Consider the following 16,674-nt stretch of genomic DNA (forward strand, 5'->3'; position numbering starts at 1 on the left):
TGATCTTGGATGTCTTCATTTGAGAGACAAGACCCAATTAAACCTGTATCTCTTAGGTTCATTCTCTTCAATTAGAAGTAAAGTTCTAATGAGCTAAAATTGTTATTATCTTCCCTTTTAGGGATCAATATTTGTTGACAACAATATTTTTTCAATCCTGTTTTTCATTGACCAAGTTTATGTAACTCTTCAAGAGTTCTCTGGTTCTGGTCTTTGTGTCAGGAAGTTCTGGAAGTCCTGTATTTCATTCCACATTCATCTTTTTTCCCTGACAATATACTAAATTTTTCAGGGTAGTACATTTTGGATTGTAATGCCAGGTCCTTGGTGCTCTAAAATACCTTATTCCAGTTCTTCTGATTCTTCAATGTTGAGGCTTACAGGTCTTGTGTTAGTCTGATTCTGTTGGCTTTGTATTTGAATTGTTTTCTTTTTTCTGTTTGCGATATTCTCTCTTTTATTTGAGGGTTCTGGAATTTGGCTGTTACAACCCTTGGGGTTTTTATCCTGTGGCCTCTTTCTAGAGGGATTCTATGGATTCTTTCAATTTTATGTTGTTATCTTGTTCTAGTAGATTGGGGCAATTTTCCCTTGTACTTTCCTGCATGATGTTTACTGGGTTTTTCTGTTGATTCAGTCTTTCTAGTAGTTCAATGATTCATAGATTGTCTTTCCTGGATCTCTTTTCCAGGTCATTTGTTTTCCCTAGAAGGTACTTTACAGTTTCTTCACTTTTTTCAGCCTTTTAATTTTGTTTGATGGAATCTTATAGTCTTGTAGATTCATTAGTTTCTAACTGATCAATTCTAGTTTTTAGGATTTTATTTTCTTCAATTACCTAAAGGTACTGAATTCTCTGGTCAACTTTTGACAATTTCCCTATATGACTTTCATTTCTTTTTTTCCATTTTTCTTCTTCTTCTCTTCTTTTGTCTTTACATTCTTCTTTAAGGACTTTGATGAGATTTTGTATTTGAGAAAAATGTATAGACTATTTTGATACTTTTCCATGAATGCTGTTTCACAGCTTTCTTCTTCAGACATGGCATCTTTATCTATGAAGTATTTTTCTATAGTGAGTGCTCTTTTAGCTTTTTTACTCATCTTTGTTGGTGTAGTTCTACTCCTGGTGTATATGGAAGCTTTTATTTTGCTGGGGCTGGGGTCTGATCCCTGGCTTGTTGTTGTCCAAGATGTTGCCCAGGCAGTCCAGGCTTTGTTTTTGTGAAGGTTTTTTCCCCCCCCTGTTCCTTTATGTGCAGGTTCTGACTTAACAGAGGCATTATTCCCAACTGTTTCCTGTCTTTTACCCCTGTGTTTTCAGGGTTCAAACTTTGTTTGTGGTTGGCATTTTCCCTGCTGGCTTGCTCTTCACTGCAGGGACCTCTGTTATTTTTAAGCAGTTGAAATCTGGATTGCACTGTCACTAAAAGCCTTCTGCTGGCTTTCCCCACCCTACCACCTCTTGAACTTTACTTCCCCCTTTCCCTCAAATAGACAGACCTTCACTTAAGTTCCTCCAAGATGTCTGCAGTTGAAAACATCTTTGAATCTTTTCTTTTTCTTAGTGGGATCTGTAATATGAATGTCAGAGTAGAGGCTTCATTTATCTTTGGTAGGAAAAAGCTCCAGGATCTTGTTAGCTTTCAGCTACTATCATGGCTCAGATGATTTTTTTGACTAGGTAAAAGCAGTTATTCTCTATTTATGTATCTGTTTCTTTCTTATTTAAACTTAATCATTAAATGGTTGTTGACTTAGACAAACTTAAATCTTGAAACCTCAGCTTAAAAAGACCAAGGTCTGCCTTAAATAGTTGATAATCTCCGGGCCTCCTAATCCATAACAGATCCCTGAACCCAAATGACTGAAGGAGAAAGTGAGAATTGTGATACTGACTGTGAAGAATCACGATTGAGACCAGAGTATGTAGGTGTGGAAAGAAAAATAAAGATTTATTAAAAGAAGTTTCAAGAGTGACTAGGTGGTGCAGTGGATAGAGCATGGGCTCTGGAGTCAGCAATACCTAAATAGGAATACCTGAGGAATACCTGAGTTCAAATCTAGCCCCAGACACTTAATAATTACCTAGCTGTGTTGCCTTGGGCAAGCCACTTAACCCCATTGCCTTGCAAAAAAAAAGAAGTTTCCACACATAAGAAAGTGACAGAAAAATTAAGAAGAGTATAAAGAGAAGACCATGTTGGTTGCTGATTGAACTGGCAGGCTCAGTTAAAGTTTGGAAAGGAAGAGACACAGAGAGGAGAAGGGGAGAGAGAGAGAGAGAGAGAGAGAGAGAGAGAGAGAGAGAGAGAGAGAGAGGAGGAAGAGAGAAAAATAAAAGGGCAGGCAGCCACGAGGCTTGGGTTAACCAGGCCACATGGTGAAACCCATGGAGTTCCACTGGTTTAAGTAAGGGCCAGAGGAAAGCCCATCCTTCTGGATGGGAGGCAGGAAGAAGCAAGTGCTGGATAAGGGGAAGAGCTTCTGCTTAAATACCTCTCCACTGTAGGCTAGACAGGGCTAGACAGGGTAGTGTTTGGGTTGTGATCTTTTCACTGTGGAACAGGTAATTTCCATTGGCAATCTACATGCTGGTCCTTCCTTTCTCAAGGTACTTGATTTCTTATTTTTTTTTTAGGTTTTTGCAAGGCAAATGGAGTTAAGTGACTTGCCCAAGGCCATACAGCTAGGTAATTATTAAGTGTCTGAGATTGGATTTGAACCCAGGTACTCTTGACTCCAAGGCCAGTGCTTTATCCACTACGCCACCTAGCCCACCCCTGATGTCTAATTTTTAACAAGTTTTTTCCTGCCCCACAGTGTTCAGGACAAGGTGGAAATATAATGTCTAATGGAGGCAGAATTTCAAGAGCTGAGACCTCCACCTACTTGAAAGATTTTGTTTCTGCTAATTCACAGTTCTCTACATCATATCCCTGCATCAGGCACATTGCACAACTCTCCCTCACTTAAATTTATTTTCAATTAATCACCATTTTGTTGTCAATGTCCTCTTTGAGAAAGGACAAGCAAGAACAACAGCAATTCAAATTCTAGCACTCTTAAGGTTTTTGTGTCTTAAAATAGAGAAACTTTTTTACCTCTCCTCATTCTGGGAAATTTCTTGGGAAAACTAGGTGTAAGAGTGGTCATGAAATAAGCTAGTAAATCAAAACTAAATTAGGATTAAGTAGGCCAATGTTTTGTGTTTTTTTAGTGTTTATATGAATTGATTTTAATACTTCTATTGTTTTAGAATTACATAGAATTTTTAGTATTAGAATTTTTTAAAACTTTGTAATCATAAATCCAATTACATATACTTGAGGTAGTGAACAGTTTAGTTTATATGTCATTTCAAGCAACTATTGAATTAGAATAAATAACTGTGTTACAGATGTATTTCATCTATACTTTTTGGATATTATTATCCTTTCAAGTCTTTATACCCTCATGTAATTTCTTTCAAACATTTTCCCATGTATAATTTCTTTAACTACTAGTGAAGCTGACTGTTATAAATGGCTGGAGAATACTTAGTCTAGAGTGATTAAAATGGTTTTTATTAAGATATCTTAACAAAATGGCACACTTCTCTCATAGTGGGAGAGAAGGGCTGGAAAATCCCAATTTACAAGCTCTTTCATACACTTTGAAATACTTTGTTCCTGCCCTATTCATGCTAATCATAGGCTGGGGTCACAAATCTAATTGATACATTGCTTCCCATGTTTCCCCACCCTGCTCATTATACTAATGAGCAAGAACAGATAGATCTCTTTGAGCATGTGCAAAGGAGAAGGTCAAGACTAGGTTATTCTAATCTAGTTTGTCATTTTGGGAATGGGATTAGGAGAATTCTCCCAGTTTTGTGATTGACAGGGGACATTTACCCTTTATAATGTATTTCAAAGGCACTGCCCTCCACACATTGTGAAGACCAACACCCTACATTCCTCACAACTCCCCCCTTTTCTTTTTAATAAAAAATTGGTCTTCACACTTCACCAGCAGTGTCTTCCTCAAATTAATACACAATCCTCATCCTTGATAGGACGACTGATTTTCCCTATCAATATCTTTACCTCTTCCTTATTAGAGCTATACACCTGTAGTAATTTACTGATAGAATTTATTAACTGGATCATACACGGGAGACACATCCTGGTAAAAGGATTATCCCACTTAGGGACAATAGTAAGATGCCCAGAGACTATTTTTCATCATGAATCAGTAAATCAACTCATCCAAGAGATACTAAATGGGCTTGTCCAGGTTTGGATTCGTACATGTGTCAACTTTCTGATATCCCTGGTTATCTACTTTACCACCTGCCCATTGTTGTCTATCATTAGACAACAATCTGATAAATTCTGTGTACTACAGACTCCTTCTTTAGTCAACAAGTAGTCTAATACTAATCTATATTGAATATTCACCTCTTTTGTTAGCATGGCTTAGTTAGCCAGTAAGTACAAGGCCTTAGCTGTGTAATTGGTAATTTTTCCACTACAGCTTGGAGCTTTATTAGTCAATTCAGGATATCAACTGGGGTTCCATAGCCCCAACTCCCATCCTCTGTGTAGGTAGACCCTTAAGTCTAGATAACAACTCCCTGACCAAATCTTTGGACAACTGGGTGTAGGCAGTAGTCCTAGAAATCCAATAATGCCCTTCTAGTGCTGGTTGGTCTTCCAGGAATATAGTTTCCAATAAATGGATAATACTGTTCCTCTTTACTTCCAAGGAGTCTTCTTAAATAGGACATATAATGATCATGATAATAGGTACATTTCCAAAGTTGCTGTACCTCCTTCCACTGCAAATTTTTATGCCAATGTTTTGAAAAAGTTCTTCCTGACTCCCAAATTGATCAAACTAATTTCCTGATTTTGTGGCATTGGATCAACCCCAAGAATAATTAATATACCTAGTGATGTTCCTTAAATTATTTTTCTTGCAAATGGCTATTTCACCACTTTCCTTGCAAGTACATACTAACTCATAATAAGTTTACCTTAACCATTGCCCCGGTTTGCACATCTTTACAAGGGATCCAGCTATGATCATTAATCTCACATGAGTCTGAGGCTACCTATCTCTTAAGTTGTACAGTCCTGAATATATGTACCCTGCTTCTGGACATGTCCAGATATTTTCTACTCCACAGGCAAATATCCTGTCCAGTCAGTTGTCACCCTGAGCTGACTCAGTCATATGCCACCAGTGTCTCTCTCCTCTGGATCAGAATCCTATGCCACAGTGCACCTCCAACCAGGGACTAAGAATCTAGGCCAGACCCAGGGGTACTGTCACCCGAAGCCAATTCTCAAGCTGCTGTGAACTATCACAAATCCAACAGTTAGCCACACCAAGAGACTGGGAATTGACTTCTGTAGGCTGGACTCTCCTCCCATCTTTACTAACACCCTGTTATCTAAATCAGAGATAGGACTCACTCCCTAGATAAGATGTACAGACTCATGTAGATATAATAATGATGCCACACTATAATTTCCCTCTTTCTCTCTCAGTGGAGAACATTTTCACCCTGCCTCCCCTCCCTCCTTTCCATAAGGAGAAGAACATAAATAGGGGTGTCACACTTACAGAGTCAAGGGAAAGTTACAGATAAACAACGTACACAGAGGTGAGAGATGGTGGAGATGAACTGGTCCCGTGTCTCTCCTCTCTTCTCCTCTTCTCTTCTACCTTGGAGGCATCCAATGTCCTTCAGCATGTTCTGAATCTGCTCCAAAAAGTCCTCTCCAGCTCAGTTGAGACCTTGTCTTCTGGTAGAGAAACTGCTTAACATCTTATTCAGATCAAAATACATGTTTCCATCACAAAACAATGAGATTCTGGAGCTTATTACAATTTACATTTTTAGGTTAATGTTTTTTAAAAGAGTTGGAAATTAAAGAAAATTAAACTCATGTTGAATCTTGGAGAGATATTTAGGGAGTTTGTATTAAATTAATAATAAAATTTAACAAATGCATTTAGCTTTTTTAGCAGAATCAAAATGATGACAATTATTCCAACAAAAAAATAGAATGAACTGATAGTGAAAGCTTAAATAATTCTGTAGTAAGATTTGCTTTCTCTAGAACTGGGGTTGAGGTCAACAGGAAAATAAAGGGCCACCACCTTCCATTTACAACGTAGTACAAATTGCTTGAATAAACACTAAATTTTGTGATGGTTTCATTTTGCCAATTCAATGGTCCTGAATTTGCACGTCCATAAGTCTGACCTTGATTATGTGATAGATTGGATACTAGGTTTATTCCAACTATTTTAATCATGTTAACATGTTTTCATAGGGATAGAGATTTTATGTTCTGCATATTAGGTCCCAGAACTGTAAATTGCAGATTGTAAATTCACTTACTTAATCAGAGGAGCTAACTAGAGGACACTTCCTCCTTTTTACTTTTCAATGATGATTAGGACGAATGTGGTAGAGGAGACATAATGGCATCAAAGTCCTCAGTTATTTTTGTTCCACCCCACTATATAACACCCTGTATTGCCCAATAGGCAGAAATGGTCATGAAAATTGTTTAACCATAAAATTATAAAAAAAAATTATAGTATGAAAATAAAATTACAGAAAAATATAGGTTAGACATATTTAAGTTTTATTCCCTAAAATCTTACTTCTAAACTATAGGTGATGGCCATTTGAGGTAATGATCATACCTGAACAAAGAAAGAGTTGATTTTTATGCAAAAACAGAGAACAGGGAAAATCATCAGCCTCCTTTGTGGTCTGACCATGAAAGTTGCATAAAATTAAGTTGTACCAACTATTCCTTAAGGACTATCATCCTTGTGCAATGCCATCTGATTTTTTTGTCTCTTCTAAGCAAAGATGTCACTAATTTAAGATTGAGAGGTCTGGCTGGTGAAAGAATTCACATATAGCCTTGGAATTTTAAAACCATTCATGATTTATTATACAAGCTTGCAAAGTTGACAGATTAAAAACATTTCTCTTCCTGGAGAAGCAGCAAGCCACTTGTAAGCTGTTTGAGGGCAGGAATGAATAACAAAAGGTTAGGCCAAGTTTAAGGTAAAGAGATTGAGAGAGAGAGAGAGAGAGAGAGAGAGAGAGAGAGAGAGAGAGAGAAAGACAGTCAAGAGAACTGACTGGGTTGAGATTCAAGTTAATCTGTGCACCTTGAGGGTAGTCCAATTCAGACTTTATAGTATTGCCTACTCCATGGATATTGAATCATCAGGAGTATATAGGCAAAGGGCAAAAATCCTCCCTCTCAATCTGACTGAAATCAGGTAAAAGACTGGAAGCTGTGGGGTAGGGCTGGAAATGAGGAGAGTTAGATTTAAAACTGGAACAATAGGAGTCAATTTACATTACAGACACAGATAACATTTCCTTACTTGACAGATATTTCTCCTACGTATTCTCCACTCAGATAAAATTTAACAGTTTAAAAAGTTACAGTATTTGTTTCCAATTGTAATGTTCCCTATGTCCATTAATGTTTGCATCATAATGATCATTGTCCTCTTGAGTTTATGATTAACATATCTGGAGAAACCTAAGAACCTTCATTTCTTAATAGTTTGGCAAAATGATTGATATGATGAGTGAATAAACTCTAAAGAAAGCAAATATTTTATCAGAAATACAATTTTGAGAATCCTTTCATACTTAGCAGAACTTATCCAACAAGAGGCTTTATTTGCTAGTCTCTGACTTGCCGTCTGCTGACCCATTGATGTGGATGCTTTGATAACCATTTATCAATTCAGAGTCATGGGGCTACTCTTTGGATCAGCATGTACTCCCAAAAGGTCAACATAGATCCATTAAGGTCTGCTCATCAGACTGTTTGTCATCCCAAGGGATTTTACATTTTGTGCTGACCTTTCCTGGAGGATCAAGGACAAGTTCTTTCATACAGTAAGACTTTTTACTGTGTATCTTCTGTAATATCTAGGTATCAAGAACTAATAAATTAGCACCCTCAATACCAAATTAGAAATTCTGAAAATCAAGGAAGAGATTAATAAGACTGAAAGAAAGAAAAACATTGATCTCATAAATAAAACTAAGAACTGGTTTTATGAAAAAGACAAATAAAATAGACTAACATTTGGATAATCTGAATTAAAAAAAGAAAGAAGATAGCCAAATTACCAGTATCAAAAATGAAAAAGGTGAGGTAATCACCAATGAAGAGGAAGTTAATGAGATAATTTGGAACTACTTTGCTGAATTGTTTGCTAATGGATGTGAAAAGCTGGGTGTAATGGATTAATAATTACAAAAATATAAACTACCCAGATTAATGGATGAGGAAATAAATTACTTAAATAACCCCATTTCAGAAAAAAAGAAATTCAAGGAACCATTAATAAAATCCCTTAGAAAAAGTATCCGGATTCAGACAAATTTACAAGTGAATTCTACAAAATATTATAGGAACAATTAATTCCTATTCTACATAAACAATATAAAAAATAGGAGAAGAAGGACTTCTGCCAACTCCTTTTATGATACCAACATGGTGCTGATACCTAAACCAGGAAGAACCAAAATAGACAAAATTATAGACCAATCTCTCTAATGAATAGTGATGCAAAAATTTTAAGTAAAATTTTAACAATGAGACCATAGTATGTTATCACTAATATAATACACCATGATCTGGTTGTATTTATACCAGATAGGCAGGGGTGGATCAGCATTAGGAAAACATTCAACATAATTAGCAAAATCAACAGAAATCATATGATTATCTCAATAGATTCTGATAAAAAATGGATAAAATACAATATTCATTCCTATTTAAAAAAGGTAGAAAGTTTAGAAATAATTGTAATTTTCCTTAAAAGAATAAATGATATTTATCTAAAACAAATATTATATGTAATGGGAATGAACTCGGAGCATTTCCAGTAAAATCAGGGGTGAAACAATGATTCCTATTATCACTATTACTATTCTATATTGTATTAGAAATGCTAGCTAGTAACAGTAAGAGAAGATAAGGAAATTGAAGGAATCAAAATTGGCAATGAGGAAGCAAAGCTTTCACTCTTTTCAGATGATATAATGTTATAGCTAAGGAACCTGAGAAAATCATTTTAAAACTTCCTTGAAACAATTAAAAAATTCAGAAAAGTAGCAGGATAAAAAAATAACCCCCCCAAAATCATTAGCATTTCTATATATGAACATCAAAGCCCAAGAGCAAGAGATAGAAAGAGAAATTCCATTTAAAATACATATAGACACCATTAAATCCTTGGGAATCTAACTCCCAAGACAAACCCAGAAACTGTATGAACACAATTATAAAGCACTTCTCACCCAAATAAAGTCAGATCTAAATATTTGGAAAAATATTAATTCTTCATGGTTATGTCAATCTCATATATATATATATATATATATATATATATGTATGTATATGTGTGTGTGTGTTTGTGTGTATGGTAAAAAAATTATTCTACCCAAATTAAATTACTTATTCAGTGTCATAACAATCAAACTACTATTTATTTACTTTATTAAGCTAGGAAAAAAATAGAAACAAAATTCAACTGGAGCAACAAAAGGGCAAGAATGGCAAGGGAACTGATGAGAAAAAATGTGAAGGAAGGTGGCCTACCTAGCTCTACCAGATCTAAAACTATACTATAAAGTGGCTGTCATTAAAACTGCCTAGTACTAGACAAAGGAAAGGAAACACAACAGAAGTAGCTGAAGCCACTGAGATTTAGAGATTGGGTCTTTAACATAGACTACCACTGCTACAGCAGATATCAGAAACTGTTACAGCAATCTTCAGAAGCTCCCAGGGACCCAATTTTTAGAATGCTAAGGATCAAGCTGAAGACCCTTAATACACAAATCACTTCCAATGGCACAATATATCATTTGAGTCTTTTCTCAAGTGAACAGAAAAGTTAGAATTTTTGTGCCTGTCTAAAAATGAAAGTGAAATAGACAAAAATGACAGGACTTCAACTCAATATAATGTAATATCTTAGAGGGAATAGGATTCTACAGCTATAAAATGACTGCAAGAAGATCAACAATCAATTTTTTTTACTATAAAATTATAATAATTTGGACCCAGAAAAGATAAAAGGATCTCACAGAGAATCAGAAAGGAGAAGGAGTCTATTGGTGTGGAACATTATATACTATCAGCCACAGTCATTGCGTTGGCTGATTTTAAAATAGGTTAAAATAAAAGGCATTTATAAAAAAAAAAAACCTGCCTGGTACTGGTTAAGAAATAGAAAAATGAATTGGGACAGGTATAAAAGAAAACCCAATAAATGACTACAACAATCTACTGCTTGTCATTATTTGACAAAAATTGTTGGGAAAACTGAAAAATAGTATGGTAAAAACTAAGCATAAATCCACACCTTATACTGTATACCAAAATTAGCTCAAAATGGGTACAAGATTTAGACATAAAGAGTGACACTATAGATAAATTAATAGACCGAGAGATACCAGATGTATGGAAAGGGGATAAACTTGTGACCAAAAAAAAGAATTAGAGCACATTATCGATTGCAGAATGAATGTTGTTAGTATATTAAAATCAAAAGGTTTTGCACTCATAAAATCAATATTGCTAAAATTAGAAGGAATGGAAAAAGCTGGGAAACAATCTCAACAAATAGGAGTTGTGGCTCCGCCTGGGCCACCCCCCCCCCACCTTGGCCGGCGCGCTCGGGGCGGGGCGGCGCGGGAGCGCGGGAGCGCGGCCTCGGGCATGGCCACCTCCGGGGCCGCCTCGCTGCGCCTGGCCGCGGCGGCCGCCCGGTGGGTGCTGCGCAGGCGCCTGTGGGCGCACTACCCCAGGGTGCTGGAGCTCCTCGGAGCCCTGAAGGCCGCCGCGCCCGAGCTGGTGCACTCCCGGCACCACGCGCGGCTCTGCTTGGGGCTGCGGGCCAAGGTGATGGTGGAGATGATCCTGGCGGGCCGGCCCTGGGCCCTGGTGCTGGATGCCCTGAGCCACCACTTCCCGGAGCCCAGGCCGCCCGAGTGCGGCTCCAAGGCCAGGCGGGATGGGAAGATGGAGGAGGCGCTGGAGGCCTTCTGCCAACGAGTGAGACAGCTGGCGGAGGATCCCGAAGGCTTGGCCGATCAGCTGCAGGAACTGGGACAAGAATATGGGGAACCCTTCCTCCTTGCCTTGGAGAAGTTATTATTCGAATACCTGTGCCAGTTGGAGAAGATATTCCCTGTGCTACAGTTGCAAGAGCTGAAGGAAGTTTTAAGAGGAGGAATGCAATCTGAAACCTTGGTCCCTCTTCCCCTTGGCCTGACTCAGTATTGCATGGACTTAGGGTGGCTACTTCAAGAGTCCCCAGCTTTTACTTCATTGAGGGGGGCAGAACCCCATGAGCAGAGTCCTCCATCTTCTCCCCAGCGGGAACAAGTATTCCAGGATCCTATTCCCACAACTAAACCCAGCACTCCCTTCCCCCAGGGGCAGGATTTGAGGAAATGCCCAGAAGCCCTCACTGGTCGGGACTTCAACCTGGCGCCTCTGGGTCACCGGCAAATCCAGGCAAATTATACATCTGCCAGGGGGTGGTCATAAGGACCAGCCCACTGTCATGTTCTTCCCATTCCGGAGTATGTGCCTACCAGCTCAAGATTAAATTATGCATGGAAACAATAAAGAACGTGGGAAGTCCATGGCAGAACCAGCAGATAACATGGGCACAAGGTCCATCCCTCATGGAAAACACAGAAATTCAGCTCACTCCCTCCAAAGGAGGGCTCAGGAACAGGGAAATTGGATTTATAATGAGCCCTCCTCAAAACAAAAGGAGTTAGGAAGCATTGTTTCCTCCCACACTAGATTGTTCCTCTCCCAAGCTCACCCATTTTCCATCTCACCCTGTGTTTTTTTTTTCCCCTTTATACCCCTTCACCCCAGAAACTGCCTGGGTTACTCCCTGGAGCCCTCGAGGCTGCCATTACCTGCTTGGGGCCAGGGAGCCAGGTAGGTATTCCCTACTTTGTGTTGGGGGTTGGGAAAGGGAATGCCTCATTCCTGAAAGCCATCTAGAATCTCAAGGAATGCCAAAGAACTGTTTACCTCAGGAACAGGTTTGATTTTGGTTTCCCTCCTACAGTGTATTCCCCACCTCTGTGCAGCTTGGTGGTTACCATAGGGGACTTGGTTCTGGACTCTGATGATGAAGGGAATGGCCAGAGGGGAGGGAAGGTGAGTGGGAAGGGGCAGGGAGCTTGGGAGGGGGGGTCAGGTCCCTCAAAAGAGAGAGAGATAGCATGCTGATCGTATCTGTGTGATGCTGTAACCACTGAGGATGACCAGACCTCCATAATCCCCTCTCTTCAGAAGTTTCTTGAAAGTTATCAGAAGACAAAGTTTGGCACCCTGATCCCCACCTTCTGTGAATACCTCTCCCCTCTTGAACAAAGTTCTGTACTTTCCCAGGCCCCTTCCTATGGCCAGACTGATCCCATTAAGACCCAGTGGCTTAGCTCTCTTTGATGTGACTGGTGGAATCTCACCAACCTATAGTAAGAGAATTGGAAAATGGACTAAGCAGATATGGTTTACGCTGGGGGCCAGGTCCCTTTACTTTGGAACACAGGATTGGGTTTACTTTATGGCATTATCATGCCTTCCTTGTTTTGTTTTTTGTAACAGACAGTGATTAAATTTTGAATCTTCAAAAAAAAAACCCCAAACAAATAGGAGTTGTAATAAAGGCCTTATTTCTAAAATATGTAGTGTAATTCTTATGGTTATAAGTCATTATCCAATTGATAAATTGTCAAAGAATATAAATAGACAGTTTTCAAATGAAGAAATTAAAACTATATGTAAATATATGAAACAATGCTCCAAATCATTATTGATTATAGAAATGCAGATTGAAACAATGAGATATCACCTCATGCCTCTTAGATTTGCCAAAATGAGAAAAAGGGGAAATTATCAATGTTTGAGGGGTTGTGGGAGGATTGGGACATTGATGCATTACTGTTGGAGTTGTGAATGGAGTCAACCTTTCTGGAGAACAACATGGAACTATGCCCAAAGAGCAATTAAACTATTCATACCCTTTGGACAGGCAATTCCAATTCTAGGTCTCTATCCAGAAGAAATTGTAAAAAAAAAAAGGGAAAAGTCTTTTTTTTTTTGGTAGAGGCAAAGAATTGGAAATTGAGGGGATGCCCATCAATTGGGGAATAGCCAAACAGGTTATGGTACATGAGTACTATGAAATATTCAATAAGAAACCATAAATCACTGGACTTTAGAGAAGCATGGAATGATTTAGAGGATTTGATACTGTGTGAAGGGAGTAGAACCAAGAAAACAATGTACACATGAACAACAACGATGTGAGTTGAATAACCTTGATGGAAGCAGCTCCTATCAACAGTTCAGAGAGCTAGGACAATTGTATTAGACTAGCTATGGACAATGCTATCCCCAACTAGAGGAAAAAAAACAGACACACACACACACACACACACAATCACAATCAAAACAATCGTTCAGAATCTGACAAAAACTTTATAAAAATTATCTCCTATGTATCTCTTTCCCTTAATCCTAATTCCTCATACCAAAAAAATAGCTAATCTGTAATCATGTTTATCAAAAATATGTATGTACAAAGCTAACCTGACTGTCACTGAGCGGAAGAGGATTAGAAAGGGAGGGTGAAAGGAAATTTTTTTACTTAAAAATATACATGTACATATGGATGAAAACAAATAAATAAATTTTAAATAGAAGATGATCTTTTAATAAAGTACTCTTGACTTAGATCTCTGTTTCAGTTTCTTTCATTGTAGAGTGAACACCTTAATTCTACAATCAGAATGATGAAGAGAATTATACATGTAGAAAATTTATAATGTGAAACAAATTCAGTAATCTTTAATGTTAAATTTTGTTGACTGTCGAAGGCCCTTTGCTCCTGAGATGTAAATTGACTCCTCCTGTTTCATTGTAAAATGGAAAATTTGTATCCTGTCTCTTCATTCCCAGCCCCTCCCCCCCCCCCCCCCCCAGTTTCCAACCTTCTAGCTGGCTTCCCTCCTTTAAGGAGGAAGGAATTTCTCTTTTTGCCCTCAGTGTCCATATAATGGGCAAGACTATAAAACCCTAAGCTGGACCCCCATTCAGGACTGGTTCCCTCACTGGCCAAATCAACTCTGCTTGACTCTTCTTTCTCTTTGTCTCTCCTATCTCTGTGTCTGTTTCTGCCTCTCAAGCAATCTTTTGTTTGTGCTCAAAGTTCTTGTTGCTTCTCTGTGAGAAGAAAAGTTTTAACCTGTTTTCTTTATAATATTTTACAATAAATACTGAGCAAATTTGAAATCCCAGGGAGCATGAGAATTCCTTCATATTTCAGTAACCCATGATTTCTATCTATATTTGGTTACCCCCCAATCTCATAGGCAACAAGAAGAATCTGATTTCTCCAACTTTAGTTAGTTAACCCTCATTGATTTGCAGGATTTTGTAATGTATGCGCATACTTCATTTCTACCTCTCTCTTCTTTTTTTTTTAGTTTTTTTTTTTTTGCAAGGTAAATGGGGTTAAGTGGCTTGCCTAAGGTCACACAGCTAGGGTAATTATTAAGTGTCTGAGACCGGATTTGAACCCTATGCCACCTAGCTGCCCCTCTCTCTTCTTTTTTATTGCATTATTTTATATAAATGGATATTAGTTTATGGAAAAATGCAAAAGTTCTTAAAAATTAGATTTCAATAACTCTTAAAGACTTTATAGCATCTATTGACATGAAAGTTAAGAGGTTTTTTTCCTGTCTTTTTTTTTAAGGTTTTTTGCAAGGCAAATGGGGTTAAGTGGCTTGCCCAAGGCCACACAGCTAGGTAATTATTAAGTGTCTGAGACCAGATTTGAACCCAGGTACTCCTGACTCCAAGGCCGGTGCTTTATCCACTACGCCACCTAGCCACCCCCAGAAAGTTAGGAGTTTTAAGGAATATTTCAACCCATAATTTAATAGGTTCATTTACAAAGTGTAATTTAAAAGAAAAAAATATCAATAATTGACAAAGTATGGATGAAAACAAATCCTAAGAAAACAGGCAAAGAATTTAATATGGACCTGAAAGCAGGAGTTTGTTAGTGCTTCCTTTTGAGCAACAATATAGTTTTCTTAAAGTTGAAAGAACAATCTGAACACCATGTAAAATAAAATAATAGATAATTGCTACTAGTGCTATGAAGACCTGTTTCCTCACTGTCTATCTCTCCTCTCTTCATTTTTCTGTCTCTTTATATAATATATATAAGCATATACACATGCATTTAAATACATATGTATGTGTGCATGTATATATATGTGTCTATACATAAGCACACACATTTGCACACATATGTATATGCTTGTGTACATGTGTGCATGTGTATATATGTGTAAGAGAGAGAGAGATAGTAAACATGAAAATTTTCTTTGCTTGACTATGCAGGTTGGTAACAGGGGCATTGTTTATATTTTTCAAAATGGGGAATCAGGGACAGGGTAGGATGGGGAGAAAGTTGGAGGGAGAGAAACTAGATTTTCACTGATTGAAATATATTCAAATTAATAATAGCAAAAACAATAAAAACTGTGGGCTATAATCAAGTCTAGCCTTAAGAAAAAAAAAAGAATTGTAAATATTTTAATACCCAATATGATAAAATTGTGTTTGGGGGATGAATTAAAGGATATATGTCAAAATCTAATTAATTCAATACCAAATACATAAAACAAGTGATTATAGATGGAAAAAGGGGAGTATACTGAGTATTAAATATTTTTAAAGATGCAAAATACCATAAAGTTTAATATATGTCCATAAATGTATTCATTTTACTTTGTTCCAGTTAATTTGCATACCACTAGAGAAGGAAACACAAGGAAGGGCAAAGCAAGAAGCATATATCAAGCTCTTACTGTGTGCTGGGAACTATACTAAAAATTAGGAACACAAATAGAAGCAAAAAAATCCTAGCCTTCAACCATATTTTATTCTAATGGGTGGGGGGGTAGGGGAGTGAACTACAAGAGAGAATTGAAAAGGGTCAAGGTGAGGGGATTAAAGGAGATCTCCATACAGAATCATGGAGGACACAAACTCAAAAGCAGTCAGAAGAAGAAAAAATCATGAGTGGCCTAACATTATCCCTAAAGGGAAGAAGTCAGGAGACCTATCAGTTGACTTTGGTTGGATTCTATTACTCCATTTTGAGTTTTCTTGCAAAGATACAAGATTGGTTCTTGAATTCATTTTATAGATGTGGAAAATGAGACAAAAAAGATTAAATTGCTTGCCCAGGATCACTTAGCTAGTAAGTATCTGAATTGGGATATGAAATCATGTCTTTCTGATTCTATTCATTGTACTTACTAGCCATTCATCAGGAGCAGTTTATTAATGGGAAAGGGGGGGGGGGATAGCATAGTGGAAAAATGTTCTAGAGTAGGAAGGAAATTGTGGTACAGTGTCACTAAAAAGGGACTTCAGGGGTTTTTTAGATGATTCCACATTGGAAATAGGTAGTTCTATGTTCTCAGATAGGAGAACAAATTCACAATATCCATTAGATTTCTGTATGCTTCCCAGTATATAATTTTGCAGATTGTCTTGTGAGGTT

The 16,674-nt window shown here is 37.7% G+C and overlaps 1 pseudogene; it reads left to right on the forward strand.

The window, feature by feature from the left end:
* The first annotated feature begins 10,775 nt into the window (after positions 1 to 10,775).
* LOC141489655 (TERF1-interacting nuclear factor 2-like) lies at positions 10,776 to 12,721 on the forward strand (annotated as a pseudogene).
* The last annotated feature ends 3,953 nt before the right edge of the window (positions 12,722 to 16,674 follow it).

Source organism: Macrotis lagotis, chromosome 5, assembly GCF_037893015.1.
Source record: "Macrotis lagotis isolate mMagLag1 chromosome 5, bilby.v1.9.chrom.fasta, whole genome shotgun sequence".
In the NCBI taxonomy this organism is placed as follows: Eukaryota; Metazoa; Chordata; class Mammalia; order Peramelemorphia; family Peramelidae; genus Macrotis; species Macrotis lagotis.